This window comes from Prionailurus bengalensis, chromosome B1 (assembly GCF_016509475.1).
Source record: "Prionailurus bengalensis isolate Pbe53 chromosome B1, Fcat_Pben_1.1_paternal_pri, whole genome shotgun sequence".
NCBI lineage: Eukaryota > Metazoa > Chordata > Mammalia > Carnivora > Felidae > Prionailurus > Prionailurus bengalensis.
This window is the reverse complement of record NC_057344.1, coordinates 103,888,722-103,905,291: the sequence shown is the minus strand read 5'-3', so window position 1 is coordinate 103,905,291 and position 16,570 is coordinate 103,888,722.

Below are 16,570 nucleotides of genomic sequence, written 5' to 3'. Positions count from 1 at the left end.
CTATCTCTGTGGTTTTTTGACTTGCTACAAATTACTTTGTGTGGATGGGTGAGGTTGTTTCCATTCTGTTTCCAAGTTGTTGACAAGGTATATTGTTCATTTCTCGTCGTTTTAGCCTGTTTCATAACACTGCAGATTTACAGCCCTTGTTTCGGGGAACCTACATTATCTGTATTACAAATGTGGAGGGTCACAGAATGTTGTTAATAAGTTAGGACTGAAACAGCAAGACCATTAATGACATAAGCTTCTCAGAACAGGGATGTGTTAAAGAAACTAATCACAGAAGCTCAAGTCATAACATTAAGCAGTCCCAGAAGAGGGGCATTTACCCTCTATTGCAAACAATTATAGGTGGCCCTTGGTAAAGTGTAATTTTAGATAGTACATTTAAATGGTAGGGTTTGCCAGTTCCCCATGCACATGTTATTATTAAGACACACTTTTTCTTTTTTTATCGAAGGAATACATTTTCCATAGTTGTTTTGTGATGTAAGCAATAGGAAGTCATTGGATTTTACCACTTTCAAAATGCAAGTGTTTTCCAAGACTCCATTAGCTGAGTTTTCCAGGGACTCCATTCTAGTTTTTAAGTGGGCGAAGGACGTGTGAGAGGAAACTTTAGTAACACTAATGTCAACACAAAGCAAAAATTGGAAGGCTAAGGTTTTCTTATCTGAAATCAGGTTTAGTTTCAATGCAGTTTTCTCTTTTGATCTTGATGTCTGCAATGGTGTCAGCAACCTTGAGTTTATTTATGGCTCCTTGGTATAATCTAGCTGTGTGTGAAAGCCTGGTACCAGGCTTCCCTAAATACCTTGGTGATAAAGGTCAGTCCAGAGCAGAAGTATGAGGAGAAGCAACTATCTTCACTCTGTTCTAGCAATAACATATCTGACCAAAGTTAGAAGTGGGCTTCTACAATAGATGAAAATTTAGAGGTGGATATGTAGATGTTTCTCTTATAGATATGTAAGATATATCTGCCTAAATAGGCATTCAAATAGGCCCTGGTAAGTTGAATTTGGGAAGAGATGGCTGAGGTCAAGACTAATAATATTTAAAAGAAATGCAATGCTCAAAAGCAGCAATTTTTAATTATATCTTTGGGTCTGCACTCAAGGCTAATGTTCATAACCAAGAGAAGAAAGTCAACAACAGAGGGAGTTTCCACATTCATGAGTTTCTGGCACGTAGATTCTATACCTTTCTGAAAACTCAACTGACTCCCTTAACATTTTGACTTAACATTTGTAAAATTTCCTTAAACAATACAGTCTCTACCTAAACTTGAAGATCAAGTATTAAATACAGCTGAAATAACAGCCCTAAAGGTTGTTTTGTTTAGTAGCATCTTTCTTTTATCAATTGAAAATGATGAAGAGATATTTGTTTGCGTTTCTAAATTCCATTTGCTCTGTTAAAACAACACTTCAGCCAAAAGACCCTAATGAAAGTTTCCCTGTGACAAGCCTAAACAGTGATCCAAGAGGAGTGAAAAACCAAACTAATGAGAAAATGATGTAAAAGGCCAGCTCTCTGCTCTCCCCACGAGGATTTTAATTACAGAGAAATCAACAGCTGTGCCAGGGGTAACACAGGAGTGCTGGCCATGCAAAATAACACCTTGGAGTGGAATGAATTTGAAGTAAATGGGCTGGAAATATTGGCTTTCCAAGCAATCAACAACAACACATGAGGGGAAACATGGAGCCTTTAATTGGGTTAAGTGTGCTGATCCCAGACTTCTCTGTAGCATCTGATTCTGGTGAGTGTGCAGGTACTCGTGATTCCTGATTAAATGGCAAAATAATCTTTCACTTAAACTGTCCATCATAGATCTGGGAGAGTAAGATGATATTCGGGATGTTATAAGCTGTTGTATACTTTCTCCACCTATGAATGTTCTCCACAAGTGAATGTTCCCTTGACTTTATGACTTACTGTGGACATTTATTCTTTATTGTCATTGACTTTGTGTGCAGCTTTGTATGCTGAATATTTTAAATAAAAATTTTTTCTCAGTCTAGAGGGGCTTATATCCTGGTGCCTGGGTGGCTCAGTCAGTTGAGCGTCTGACTCTTGATTTTGGCTGGGATCATGGTCCCGAGGTCTTGGGATTAAGACCCATGTCGGGCTGAGCTTGGAGCCCACTTGAGATTCTCTCTCTGTCCCTCTGCCCCTCTCCCTGCTCTCTCTCTCTCTCTCTCTCTCTCTCTAAAATAAGAAGAAAAAAACATATATATTTTTAACCTTCTTGTTCCTTTCTATGTGAATGTTACAGTGAGCTTAGATAAATTACCTAAAACATGTTCTTATTAATCAGCCCACTAATGAGAAGTCCAGATATGCCAATGAGTACCTGAAATACTGTTGTGTCAACCAAAAATGTCACGGGATTTCTCAAATGGGTTCAACATAGTAAAATCATGCGTCATCCAAAAGAAAAGAGAAACTGTTTTCAGCTTTTTTGACTAGAGAGTAACCCAGAGCTTTTATTATTACTTTAATTTTTTACATGAGTATTGTAATACCCCTCATTTCCTTGAAGGTTCTGTTACACATTGCAAAAGGAGAATCACTCCTGTTGAGGAATTAATCCGCACTTTAGTTCACCAATAAGGAGTGTGGCAAGGTATGGTCCTATTCCCTCACTCAGACCTTCTCACTCTGGCCCGGGGATAACAATACAGAGGCAGAGAACTTCTACATTTTAACATATATGCACATATCAGAGTCAGGGTCACAGTCTCTCAATCCCTGAAAAACAGGGCTACAATCTTTCAGTTCCTTTTACTTCCTTTTCTTATTTTATTTAAATTACATCTTAATGATTGAAACTGCTTCTAAAGAATTGGATGCTTTCGTTTCCCTTTCCTCCCCAAGCTAAAATATTTAGGATTCAGAAAATATTTGGGCTAGACTTTGGCTCTCTTGGCTGTACATTGCTACTGTTGGAGCCAGGAGTAACCTCAGTAGGTATCTGCCTCAGCTAGGTTGTCAGGAAGAATAGCTGAGTGTTGGCTAGACTACCCTTTCTGGAAAGGCAGCGATGGTATCTGGTTTTATTATTATTATATACCAAATATAATATATGTCAAATATTATATACCAAATACCTAGCATAGTGTCTGGTCCATAGACAACACTTAGTAAGTATTTGATGAGTGAATGAATAAAAACAAAAACAGAGGTGCCTGGATGGCTCAGTCAGTTGGGCATCTGACTTCAGCTCAGGTCATGATCTCACGGCTGTGAGTTTGAGCCCCTCACTGGGCTCTGTGCTGGCAACTCAGACCTTGGAGCCTGTTTCAGATTCTGTGTCTCCCTCTCTCTCTGCCCCTCCCCTGCTCAGGCTCTGTCTCTCTCTCTCCTTCAAAAACAAATAAACATTAAAAAAATTTTTTTTAAATAAAAAGCAAAAGCAAAACAAAACAAATACAGTGAGTTTGGTTTTATAATGGTTTGTATATTCATTTATTCATTCAGCAAATATTCAGTAACCTCATACAGTGGATATATCAATTAAGGTACTTAGGGATATATGTAAACCTAGAACATTCTGGTGGATTCACTAGGAAACTATATTTTTATAGTTCAATACTAGGCCATGCTGGAATCATTTTTAAGCTTTTTCTAAGGTCATGAGGCAACATCTGCTTCTTTTAATATATTCTATTTTTTAGAACAATTTCCGATTTACTGAAAAATTGTGAAGATAGTACAGAGGTTCCTATATACCCTATACCCAATTCTCTTATTATTAGACTCATATATTACTATGGTACATTTGTTGCAATTAATGAAACAATATTTGTGCATTATTATTAACCAAGGCCCATACTTTACTGACATTCTCTTAGTTTTTACTTAATGTCATTTTTCTTTTCCAGAATCCCATCCAGGATACCACATTATATTTAGTCATCACTCCTAAGGCTCCCCTTAGCTATGACACTTTCTCAGGTTTTTCTTGTTTTTGATGATCTTGACAGTTTTGAGGAGTACTGGTCAGGCATTTTGTAGAACGTCCCTCAGTTGGAATTTCTCTGATAATTTTCTCATGATTAGGTTGGGGCTATGGGTTTGGGGGACCTGGGAAGGCAATGGAAGATCATGTCAGAGTACTTGCTATCAAGATCACTTATCACTGTTGATGTCGGCCTTAATAACTTGAACCCCAAATTCATATATTGAAAACCTAATACTTAAGGTGATGGTATTAGGAGGTAGGGTCTTTGGGAGGTGATTAGCTTGTGAGGGCAGAGCCCACATGAATGGAATTAGTGTCCTTATAAAAGAGACCCGGAAGGCTATCTCATCACTTCTGCCACATAAGGACACACTGAGAAATTGGCAGTCTGCAACCCTTCATGGGGCCTTCACCAGAATCTGACCAGAATGGTGCTCTGATCTTGTGCTTTCAGCCTTCAAAACTGTGAGAATTAAATTTCTGTTGTTTATAAGCTGCTTAGTATGGTATTTTGTTATAGTAGTCCACATAGACTAAGACAGAAACCAACATCTGGGTGTTAGCTGTGCTCATTGCTACTGGGGTAGCATTGCTTCTGGACCCTCTCAGCTGAAAGAGCATGGAAACATAAGCGTATATGTCAATCCATGTTATTAATTTACTTTATATAATATATATTATATATGTTAATGTTAATATTAATTAATATAATATTAATAATTATATTAATAAGTATTAATATATTATTAATATTATATAATTATATATAATTCAGTATATATATTTCAGTATATATACTGAATATATGTAATATATAAAATATTATATATTATTATTTATATAATATTAATGATTATATTAATAATTATTAATATAATATAAATTATTAATTATTAATTAACATTATATAATTACATATAATTCAGTATATATAAAATATATATAATTCAGTATATATTATATTAATATTATATATAATATATAATAATATTAATTATTAATTATTGTAATTAATTATTAATATTAATTATAATAGCATCTCCAACTCTGTTCCATTACCACATGAATCACTCTAGCCTCCTCTTCTCCTGGCTTATTTGTAAACTCCCATTCTGACAGCAAGAAACCCATCTTTTTCCATCTGCCATACATTTAATCTAATTGTACAATTCCAGTATACATGCTTAACAGTATCAGAATTAATACTCCACTGAGAAATAGCTTTATCAACTGGACCACAGTGCTCATGTAGTTTCTTTTGCTTTTAGTCTTACACATATTTTCAAAGGTACTTAGGTCAGAAACTTCCCCACCCCCATCCCCTACAGTGGGATTGTTTCATACATTTGTAATACAATTAGATTCTCTGGTCAAAATTTGTATTCCATTCTGGGATTCCCTGGCCTCTTAAATGATTTCTGAAAATTTGCATATGTTAAGGTATACTGTTAGAATATAACAAAATAAAAATAAAGTGTTCGACTCATGTGATTTAAAAAACAGGATTAAAGAAAAGAAAGCAGAAGGAAAAAAGAAATAGAGTTAACATTAGAAATTCACATAATGTAAAAGCCAGAGGAGGTGGTTCAAGATGATGGCATAGGAAGGTACTGAACTCACCTCCTCCAACAGGCACACCGAATCAATAGCTACATATGAAAGAATTCCCTGAAAAAGACCTGAAAACTAGTTGAACAGCTCCTTCACAACAAATGGTAAAAGACCCACATCAAGAGGTTAAGAGAGGCAGAGAAGCTGTCTTGCAAAAAACTCCACCCCAGTGCTGTGACCTGGAGTTTCTTCCTGAGGAGCAAGGGGTTTGTGCCTTACCTCAGGCACCCAATCCTTGGGTCTTGCAATGGAGCGATGAGCCCCAAAATGCCTGACTCTGAAAACCAATGGGAATTAAAGACAACAGACCCAAAGAGAAACAGGGCTGTTGGGAGCTGAGATCCTTCTCAATTAGAGCCAGGGGGAGGGGTGTGGGAGGGTGTAGGCAAAATTGGTGAAGGGGGTCAAGAGGTACAAACTTCCAGTTATACAAGTCATGGGGATGTAATATACCAAAAGGAATAATAAGAAAGAAAGAAAAAAAATTAGAAGATTAATGACAGCAGAAGATGCTTTCTTTGAGAAACATAAACAATAGATAAGTTCTTGGGAAGCTTTTAAGAAAATAACAAGATACAAATAATTTGAGAAATAATAAAGAAAATAAAACTATATATAGAGAGAATAAAGACTATAACATAACACTATGAATAACTTTGGAGCAATGCATTTGAAAATGTAATGGCAAGTTATAAAGGAAAACATGAGTTAAATTTTGATTGAAGAGGAAATAGGAAAACTGAGTAGAATATGATCAGTAAATAAATAGAATAAGTAGTCATAAGGCTCCAAAGAATAATAGAACCAGATGGTTCCCAGGTGTGTTTTATCAAATATTTAAGAAACTAATAACCCTTAATATTATACAAATTGTTGCAGAGCTTAAAGAGAAAAGGAAAGCTCCCCAATTAATTTTGTGAAGCAAAGATAACTTTTGTAAGAAAAGCAGACAAAGGCAGTAGGAGAAAGAAAAATTAGAATGCATTCTCATTCTGGAACACGAGAGCATAAATCTAAGACAAACATTTTATGGTTATTATATTCTATACATGCTTTTTGTAAATAACTTTATATCCTCTGTGTATTTACATAAAATACATATAATTTTTTTGTAAATACATATAAATCAGAACTTGTACAACAAACCAGATGTTGGCATAAACTGAGTATTTTATCTTACCCAAAATGCAGATGCAGTAATAATTTTTATTATATACTCTTTAACAATACTTTTCAATTCTTAGTTTAGTCCACTATAGGTCCCTTGAGAGTAGTTTCATTTTACTTTTTTATGGTCGCTTTGTTTAATCAGAATTTGGAATGAGCATGAAATGGTAATATTAAAGCTATCTGCTCAAGCTCTTTTTTGAGAAATGTGTGTTATCCTAAGTGAGGAGGTAACGGAGGCAAGCTCGAAGGACCAAAAATTGAGCTTATTTGAGAAGAGCAGAGGAATTGCAATTTGGGAAATGCAAAATGAAGCAATCTACAGGGAAGCCGTTGATGATCTGGCGTTGGGTGGGGGGTTGTCTGGGAGTGCTGGGGGGTTGGGTGGGAGTGCAAGAGCAGGAAGTCCAGCCAAGGTCCAGTCAGTAAGTTCATTGGCTTGAGGATGGGGAGAGATTCTTGTCAGATATTCACTGGCCCAGGAGATAAGCTTTGGTTTTCTAGAAGTCAGGCATTTATGGGAAATTGGTCCCTCACTTCTTATTTTCCTGAGGGCACATGTGAGAGGTTCTCCATTTCATATCCTCTGGTTCCATTTTAGATTGAGATCCTTTCACAGGTGTCTGTCTCTACATTTACCTCCCAGGTGATGGAGATACTAAACCCTGAACCTGGGTCTTGGCTGTCTTTTGTCAGCCCCCTCCCTGAATGCTCCAAAGGCAGCACACACTGGAGAAAGCCTTAAGGGGACTTGCCTGTGTCGGTCATTTCCCCCCCCCCCCCCACCAGGACAGAATTGTTTGGGAGTAATGGTAAAAATATAAGAGACTTTCTTTCCTCACTATTCTTTCCCCAAACAGGAAACTGATTACAGCTCAAGACACATGCAGAATGGAGAGTCCTTTGAAAGGACTCCATTTCTTGCTCTTATTGGATTAAGTGAGTGTCTGTGTGTGTTTTGGGGGGGGGGGGTGGTAGGGGTTTGTGAGGTTGATAGTAAAAGAGAAACCAGGGGGTAACCTGCTTTTAGCCCAACCTCTATGTCACATGGGCTCATGGACAATTTCTATGTAGATGGTCAGCTTCACTTGCCAAATGTCAGCTTGATTAGTGTGGAACAGAAACACGGATCATCCCAAATGATGTTTAATAGAAATGTTAACATAAAAGTCTCTTAAACTGGGCTTTCGAATGTTTCCTTTGAACTTACATTTGACTATATTTGTTTGTTTCTTAGAATTCTGTATGCATTAACCCCTAAGCAATGTTCCATATTGTGGGAGGGAATACTCCCACAAAGATACTGATGAAATAGAAGATGAAGACAAGGTCTGACCACGTGTTGCTTGTGTTGAAGAGAAAATTATTCTGACATTTGTTAAAAGGGTAAGTCAGACTTTATTCAAGACTGATATTATAGGTCCAGAGACCACTGCAATGGGGTTTGCAATAGGGGAGAGAGATCATTTTGGATCCAGATGTAACAAAGAGAAGTAGGGATATACAGTCAAGTAGCAGGGTGGGGAAGGGGTCTGTTGATGGAAAATGGCTATGGGAGTATGGTCATTCTGGTTAAACTCCCCTAACAGGATTCTGGCTGAAGGCAAACCAGGATGAAAAGATATTATCTTTGGGGTGGTGAGGGATGAGAAGTTTGGTCAGATATTAAAACCTACCAGATATTCAGGGTGGGGATTCTGTCTAAACTGAGCAGAATTCTTGCAAAAATTGGCCTATGCAGGAGACACCTGGGTGGCTCAGTCGGTTAAGAATCTGACTTCGGCTCAGGTTATGATCCTGCAGTTTGTGGGCTCAAGCCCTGCACTGGGCTCTGTGCTGACAGCTCAGAGCCTGGAGCTGCTTCAGATTCTATGTCTCCCTCTCTCTCTGCCCCTCCCCCTCTCATGCTCTGTCTCTCTCAAAAATAAACATAAAAAAAAAAAAATCGGCCTATGCAGGACCTACCAGGACACTGGTTGTTTGGGGTTTTTTTTTTTTTTTTGTCTTTGTTTTATTGTTTTGTTGTTGTTGTTGTTGTTATTGTTTGGGGTTTTTTTGACACTGAAAGTCCAGGTTTTAACAGATTAAATGACAAGCCTCTTGAGAGAGGTCCAAGAGAATCTTTGTCACTGACTGGGAGAGAAAGTTCACGTGCAACCACGAATGCAAGAGAGGTAGGTGCTGGTTCAGCACTGACTTTGAGGATGGAGGTCACCACCATGTGTTTATGCTGATACACACTTCGCACATCTGAGGAGAATGTCTGGGAAGAAGCGATGTTTTTTAAAAAAGAATGAGATCAAGCTGACATGGAAGGTGGGCCAAAATATCAAGTTCAGTAATACAAGCCAGTGATGAAACGAGTGTATTGAGTATAATTCCATATTTGATGAAAATGAGTGATTATAATAAATATTAGTTTATGTACAGGGAAGTAAAAAGCATTGAAATGGGAACAGAATTGCTAAAAATAGTTTTCTTTGGAGACTGAAATTATAGTGAAGATTCAAGTTTCATGTTATGTGTTTTTTAATACCAAATGTTGCCTTAGCAATTAGGAGAAACTATTTTCAAAGTGGTGGGGAAGGAGGCCGAGGGGCAGAAGGGCCCTCATCCCTCCTTAGCATTGTCTAAGAAAGAGCACTACTAAGGAAGCCACATCAACTAACTTACTAGCCCCAAAGGCAACACCTGAATCTCCCTCCTTCTTCATGCAGGGCACAAAGTTTACCCCACCTGGGATTCAGGCAATAGCTATGGGGGCTTTGTAAGTGCCAAATACATAGGAAGAATTTGTATGGGAACAAAGATATAAGAAGGTGAATCAGAAGAATATTAATAGCGGGGCACCTGGATGGCTCTGTTGGTTCGGTGTCCGACTTCGGCTCAGGTCATGATCTCATGGTTCACAGGTTCAAGCCCTGCTCTGTGCTGACAGGTCAGAGTCTGGAGCTGCTTCGGATTCTGTGTCTCCCTCTCTCTCTGTCCTTCCTCTGCTTGCACTCTGTCTCTCTCTCTCTCTCAAAATAAACATTAAAACATTTAAACAAAAGAATATTAATAGCAAGTACCTAATGTGAAAGCAAGTCCTTTAAAAAAAATTTTTTTTAACGTTTATTTTTGAGACAGAGAGAGACAGAGCATGAACGGGGGAGGGTCAGAGAGAGGGAGACACAGAATCCAAAACAGGCTTCAGGCTCTGAGCTGTCAGCACAGAGCCCTATGCGGGGCTCGAACTCAAGGACCGCGAGATCATGACCTGAGCCGAAGTCGGACATCCAACCAACTGAGCCACCCAGGCGCCCCAGTCCTTTTTAGAATGAACACTAGTCACCATCCTTTAAAAGTAAGCTTGTTCCAATGGACTTCATGGAAACCAACAAGCAAGGGATAAGAGTCATCCCTTCCAGCATTGGCTTATCTATAACCTTGGATTTGACACTGTGCTGTATCTTTTATTAGCCGTATGACGTTGGGGAAGCAACCTAATTAACCTCTCTGATCTTTGGTTTGTTTCTTCATCAGTAAAGTGTGGAAAACAGTAGTCTCTACCTCATAAGACTGTTGTGTGAATTAATGCCATAATGCCTCAGCTCAGGGCTTTACATATAATGAAGGCCTAGTAAATATCTGCCATTAAAAAAAAAAGAACTATAACAAGTATAAGGACAAAACTGAAACAAAACTAAAAACAACCACAGACAACTCTTTATATGCTAAAACACAAAGGCATTAAATAAAGGTTTATTGGCATCATATTACAGACACATATTATATCATATGTGAGCATTACAGTAAATTCTATATAATAAGATATATGTATAAGGAAACCGCCAAGCAAGGTTGTTGTGGTGTAGTATAGGACACCATTAAAATGGAAACATTCCGCCCAGTAAGAGGAATTTAGCAATACTTTGTGAATTAGTTCTCGTCTGTCTCTAGCTCTCCATATTTATCTGTGTCAAAGATAGTTTGTTTACAAATGTCCAGGCCAAGCTTTAAGTGTATTTTAACTTTTCCCAATTTTTACCCATCTACTCTTACTGTATTTTATTCTGATGAAATTCTGGTTCACTAACTAATAAGCAGCAGAGCTCACTACCACACAAGTGGAAGGAGAAAGATGCATGAATTTGGAGCCAGATGTATCCACTTTGTATTCACTTTGTGACCTTGAGCACATTATGTAATTCCTTTGTTCTTTGGGTTACTTGTCTGTTCGGTGAGACTACAATAGTGTCTTCATCTCAGAGTTGTTAGGATTACATAACTGTATTTCATATGCCTGGCACTCGGCATGTGCTTAAAGGTTGTTAGTTTCCCTGCTTTTCCAAAAGGAATCTTAGAGATCATCACTTCTCATTTTACAAATGAGAAAGTTCGAGTCCACAGAAGTTAAAAAAAAAAAAATCTGCACACCCGAAGTCCCATTTCTAATGCACTCTTTCCACTGCGGTCCTTTCCCCTAGAGCTTTAACTTCAACAGAGAAGAGAAAACTCGGTGGAATCAAAAAGTATTCTTTTCCTCTTTTTAATATAGGTAAGTCACCAAGAGATTTTAAAAGTGGGAGTGAGTTTTATGAAAGGTAATAAGTAGTCTAAGAACTGTCTTAAATCCTCAGAAACATTAAAAACAGAAGTTCTGTTCTTCCAAGATTTCCATAGCAGAGCATAAGTATTCTGTATGCTTTGGCTCCAAAAACTCCAGAACTGAGTATTTATCTGCACATTTCAACTCAGGCCTCCCGGAATGCTTGCCCGTGCAATTGGCAAAGGAGCTGGCTTTCAGAATGTAGAGCAGTCAAGTTTGCTCAGCACACAGCTGTATTTGAAGCACAGTGCTCTGCCATCAGTCCACGGAACTTGCACAAAACACAAGCAATTTAAATGTAAATGCTGTGCTCTTACCCTGCTTTCGATATCTTTGTCATCTATTCCCATACCTGAAGATCACCATGGATAACTCAGGAGAAGCCGTTATCATGTACATGATGAAAACAGGCAAAAATTCAGCAACCTGTAATTTAGATCTTCGACTCTTTGAGAAAGAATGGCAAGCTTTATTCAGCAGGAGGGAGATATTCAACACTGCCATTTAAAAATAGCCAGCCAAAGAGTCTGTTGTTTCTTTAAAAGCTGTTCTTAAGATGGCATTTTACCGTAATAAAACTAATTGAATTTTACTCGGTTATTTATAAACAAATATATGTATACTTGTCCCTCTCACTTGTCTCCCTTGCCTCTTGTCTCAGGTAAAGTTCTTACTCCATCCAGAAAGAGCAGGACACAGTAAATATGTCTAAGGCTACTTGTGGCTGCCGTGATACACGGACACTCAGTCTTTGGAAATGGGCCGTATTTGTGACGACACCAGCTGCTCTTAGAAATTGCTCATGTAGCAAACTCTATCTGTTGTTGTTACTTTACATGGTTAAGCCAAAATCTAGTTACTTTGCCATATGGATCTGCAGATGAGCATGAAATGGGTCAGACAAACACAGAGGCCTGTGCAATATTTCTGTGGCTCTTGAGGGTAAAGCTGCTTCTAAAAACTGCTGTTGTTCTGGTGGTGTGGAAAATTTTCCAGCCTGAATGGGAAAAGCAGCTATCACATTAATCTTACTTAATACCTCTCCGTTCATTTTATAGGAAGAGATGAGACTGAACAGTCTAACCTCTAATGCTGCTGTGTATTAATGTACTTTATTCTATTTATCATAAACAATTTTTCTCAGAAGGAAAACCCTTTCAGGGTTATGATGTAGGATGGACATTTGGGGTTTTGTCAAACATATCATTAAACAACTGCTTATATTATTCTGTGCTGCCTTACTTACACAAGTTAGAAGGATTATACCAAGAGCAAACTACAGACAAGAAATACATTTGCTTATTTCCAAATTATGGCAACATTAATCTTGGCAAGTATTTATACAAGAAGAGAGAGACCCAAAACATTGTGAAATTGCTGCTTAAAACTCAGTTGCTGATGATAGTATCAGACTTAAAAACAAAGCAACATACTCATCACATCTCTTGCTGTAGGATGGCTCTTTTTTTCCCAGACTGCTCTGTCTGGATCTCATCACCCACAATGAGAATTGGTCTGCTCTGACTTCTCTTTATTACACCTTTGTCTCAACTCAAATATTATTTCAAATTCTGAAGTCTTAGGACACATCCACATCCTGGGAGGGTGCTTAATGTGTCCTTGGCTCAAAGTCTTTAAATTTACCTTTCTGACAAGTTTCAAGAAAACCTGACGCTTTGCTGAAAGTTCTCTGTAGCATAATGGGATGGTGAATTACATTCCTCCTTATTTCTGTTTCTTAATGAGTCTTTTACTAGGACTCAGTGTCCCTCCTTGTACTACTTTCCTCCCCCTCTAACACTTGTGGGGTGCCTGATGTCACCATATCTTTATTAGTATCTGAATAATGACAAAATGCCAATGTAACTATGCCTAAGGCCATGCACCCCTCAATCTCGGAGCCAATTATTTTTCTGTGATGGCAATCAATAGACTTCAATTTATTTTACACTTTGAAAAAAATATTTAAAAAAATCTTTGAGGGGCACCTGGGTGGCTCAGTCCGTTAAGCGTCCGACTCTTGGTTTCGGCTCAGGTCATGATCTCACGGTTCATGGGTTTGAGCTCCAAGTCAGACTCTGCACTGACGGCATGGAGCCTGCTTGGGATTCTTTCTCCCTCTCTCTGCCCCTACCCTGCTTGCTCTTCCTCTCTCTGCTCCTCTCGCTCTTAGAAATAAACAAATAAACTTTTAAAAAGTATCTTCGAAAGAGGTGTGAGGGTAGATATGAAAAGCCATTCTAAGCAACGTTATCTCTGAACTCTGATTACTAAATTTCTCAAAGGCTGAGAAGGAGGAATGTGAATAAACAGAAGCGAAAATCTTATCCAAATAACATGATCGACCATTCCTAGGAAGTGAGAATATCAATCAGTGGATGAAATGTTAATAGAGTGGATGGTGATCTAGATCAAATTTTCCAATACAATATTTCACATCAAACAGAATCCAAAACCTTAATAAGGTTAAGCTATAGTAGATATCTCACTGCCCTTATTCTCTCAGGCCTCTTAAGAAAGAAATTCGCTAAAACTATACTTTTCTCCACACTCCATTTCATCTCCCTGCCCTCCTCTCTCTCACTTTCCACCTTTCAAGCAACAGACAAGGCTCAAATCCCAAACCACTGCTTATTTATCTGGCCAAAATTCTCTGGGGAAAACACAACGAGTGTGCCCTGATGCCTCCCAGGTCCTGTGGACAACCAAGAGCAGAGGACAGCTGAAGTCTGGCAGTGGTCACTTCTGTTGGTGCTGGTGACAACCCAAAGTCATGTTCCCAGACGATTTTGTCTCCATCACACCATATCAAAGTGGGAAAGGAAGTAGTTGGAGATGCTCCAAATGACCTTGTTTTTCAAGTTAGATGCTAGTTCTTGTTTTGTTTTGCTCTGAAACCAGCCAAGGAAGAGAGACAAAGAAATATACTCTGGATGAGCCACTGCATGCTTTCTGGAGTAAAGAAATGCTTACAATGAAATCCTAGAGTGAACATTTACTGGGAGGGCAGGAATCTGGGTTCTCATCTTAGTTGGGCTTCAATTTCCTCATCTATAAAATGAGTTAGTAGAAATAGATGATCTCTAAGAGGGGTTGGTAAAGTATTAGAAGAGATCCTGATTGGTTTGGGGTCCATCAAATCCACTGAGTTGTATATAAAACTGAGTGTGTATGTGTGTGTGTGTGTGTGTGTGAGTGTGTGTGTGTGTGTTTTCATTGAATACATCTAGACCTCTAATCTATTAAGAATCATTAAACTGATTTCAAACGGGAGAGTTCACCTAAGTGATTTTTTTTGATTGAATTCATTTCATTTGGCTTTTCAAGACACCAAAATCATGATCTTTTCAAATGTACTCTGAGTAATGAAAATAAGGAATGAATATATCCTTTCCAGCACATACCCTTTAATGCTTCACACTTAAAAATTTAAGCTAGACATTGATTACAAAATAATTTAACCAAGAAAATCATCTGCTATAATTTTTTTATAGATTCTGAATAGTTTTCGATTCAAAAAATACAGGGCTTATCATTACAATAGTTGATTAATGATCTTATAGCCTCAAGTTTGTATGTGCATGAAAACCTAAAATACTTCATGTCTCTGAAAATAACTAATTTTTTTTTCTTACAAGTTTGAAGTCAGTCATAGGTTACACACATTCTTAAGAAAATCTGAAATGGCCTTTAAGAATAAGTTCCTTTTAAGTAATAAATAAGACAAAAAAATTATTTACTTTTGGAAAATGATCCACAAGTCACATTTCCCCCTCAAGAATTAGTGATTTACATTCTGGTAAATATTTTGGAATCTGGCTGGGCAATTCCACTCTCTGTTTCGACCATGAGGATTTTATTTTTATTTCTCTGGTCTTTAATTTCTTCTGCACCTGAAAAATAAAGAGAGTGACCTTGAACTAAGTGTCCTCAAAGATTCTTCCCTCCTCAATGATACTATGGCTATCCTTGGGATTCTAAAAGCCCTGTTCTCAAAACAGCTATCCTGGAGTTTAAAGAAGATAAGGTGGTGCTTTTGTATTAGCTACTTTCTAGTTCTTTGTTAATTAAGAACAGTTTTTTCTTTCTTGTCTCCAGCTCACCTGAGTGCTGCTAAAATTCTAACACATTCGTAAATGAGATCTTTATTTTTAATAGGTTTTACCCTTTCTTTGTGACTGATAAAAGTTTCACAATGTGTATTTAATTTCCCTACAAGTTCTAAAAGGCAAATTTCACTGGGGCCATGAAAGAATTCTCAAATTTATCCAAACTATGTAGTAACCAGCATCACAGCTGGCTGAAAAGCAAAAACTTGGTTAAATTGAGTTGGCCCTGTTCCCAGGGGTTCCCAGGCATTAAGCAATATCTGAGAGTTAAGTCCATTGCCTTCAGAAGCTGCAATAACTCTTTGATCCACTGTGGCTCCATTTAGCACTTTGGTCTGTAATAACATATTAGTGAGTAATATGAGAAAGTTGGTTCTCCCTCCAAATGCACCACGTTTATAGCTTAGGATGTTAACATCTCCGGGATATTGTCAATTTTAAAGTTCTCCTTCCAGTCTGATAGGCTACCTGGCTTCGGTACGTGTTCTTTTTTTCTTTTTAAAAATTCTTTCAGGTGTCATTACTGTTTTATCTGGATGTGATCAATTTCCTTTTAATATCATAACCTAGAGGAGTGGGAGGATAGATTTTTAGCGGAAATATTTTATCCTAAGGTGATCAGAGCACCTTTCCTATTGGCCACCACTTATACTTATCTTAGCCAAAGCAATTCTGTGCTCCATAGGAATGCGACGGATGCATGCCCACTGTATGAAAGGTGGTGCCTGCATGTAGGGGACAGTGTAGAGGTTAAGAGATTATATCTGTGCCCACTTGTAGTTGCAGGAGCACCTTGCAATTTAAGACTCACAGAATTCTACAAAAGACAATGTCTTATAAAGAAGGTATCTTATAATGTCTCCTTATCTGAATCTGTCACCACCTAATTTATAAATGGAAAAAGGGGGCAATGGGAGTTACTAGATTTTCTTAAGGTTAGGTGGCTTTGGTGATGACAGACTTTACACTCTCTGAATCCTGAGCTAATGTTCTCGTGACATCTCATGTATAGAACTGTGGAGAATGAAACGATCTAAAGCAGCTCTTTGTGCAGTCTTTGCTAAACGGTTTCTGTTATTGTTTGCCTATATTTTATCTTACACCTAAATTACTTTGTAA